This window comes from Apis dorsata, unplaced genomic scaffold (assembly GCF_000469605.1).
Source record: "Apis dorsata unplaced genomic scaffold, Apis dorsata 1.3 scaffold_58, whole genome shotgun sequence".
Classification (NCBI taxonomy): Eukaryota; Metazoa; Arthropoda; class Insecta; order Hymenoptera; family Apidae; genus Apis; species Apis dorsata.
In genome coordinates this window covers 529,280-530,520 of record NW_006263358.1, presented here as the reverse complement: position 1 = coordinate 530,520, position 1,241 = coordinate 529,280, and the positions used below count along the sequence as shown (strand labels likewise).

At 42.5% G+C, this 1,241-nt stretch overlaps 1 protein-coding gene across 28 annotated transcripts in view; it reads left to right on the top strand.

The window, feature by feature from the left end:
• LOC102675389 (forkhead box protein P1-like) overlaps window positions 1–1,241 on the top strand; it is a 237,169-nt gene that overhangs the window by 227,570 nt on the left and 8,358 nt on the right. The gene's annotated exons all lie outside the window — the stretch shown is intronic.

The following is a 1,241-nucleotide window of genomic DNA, read 5'->3' as shown; positions in this document are numbered from 1 at the left end:
TTTTTTCTGTTTTTTTAATACATATATATCCGTATGCATCTAGATCTTTTGTGTATCTTCTTTATACGTGCGCATTCATACGTATAGATTTGTGTGCGTGTGTGTATATATATAAAATCATTTCTTTTTTTTTCTCTCTCTCTCTCATACACCTGTGTACGCCATGATAATCTGTATTATCTGTAACTCGCTTGCGTCATTTGTCCGTACGTCTGTCTATGCTAACATGGAGCTTCCCGAGTTACAATCGATAAAATTTTACCTTGGAAGACAAGGATCATCAAGAATTATCCATTTTTCATTTCCAGATATTAAAAATTACTTTGCCATAATTCATAAATCAAAATCAAAATTTTCATATAAAGATAGAAACGAGATATCGTTTCTCTATTGGATTGTATATCGGGAAATTAGCTTTGTATTGTGTTTGGTCCCGCGTGCGTGTGATTTTTCTTACTTGCCCGTCTCTCGTGTGCGATGGTAGCCATCGAATATGATGCGTGAACGTGCGTGAATGAGCGTTCGAAGNNNNATGAGAATCGACGATATAAGATGGAGATGAAGGAGGAGGAGGAGGAGGAGGAGGAGGAGGAAGTGGAAAGGAGCAGGCGGGAATGTGAATCGTATGAATGTGGCCGATTTGTTTTTTTGCTCTTGTGTGAAAGGAAACCGTAGAAAATCGTGGTGTGTGCTTTTTAACAAGCATGTGGGCTTTGCAGCGACTAACCGATCGAGAATTGGCAGGGCCAAGTCTCTCTGGCCCGAGTCTAGTCTCGAATACCCGGAAGCCGGATGCGGAATACGCCAGTGCAGAGTGAGAATCGCAGAATTGCACTTGGTCAGGTAGTGAGAGGACCTCGTCTTACTACGTATTACACGTTTACGTTTTTGTCTATTTCTTTTTTTTTCTCTCTCTCTTTCTCTCTCTCTCTTTCTCTCTCCCTTCTTTGCGAATCTGTGCTGTCTTTGTTTATATTCTCTGGAACACCGGGATTCGATCGAGTCGAGGGCTCGCTCGATCATCGAATTCTTCTGGGTAGGAGAGGACGACGAGGCTAATATACAAAGCCTTGGTTGACAGCTTGGTGTCTCGTCTCACGATTTCTGGTGAACGGGATACGTTGCAATAATGTGCATGATATCGAGAGTCGCGATCGTTTTACATTCGGAAGAAACGGTCGTGCCACTCGAGCGCCAACGTTTAGATGCTTTAAGAAACCGTGCGCAGAAAGGAGAAGAGC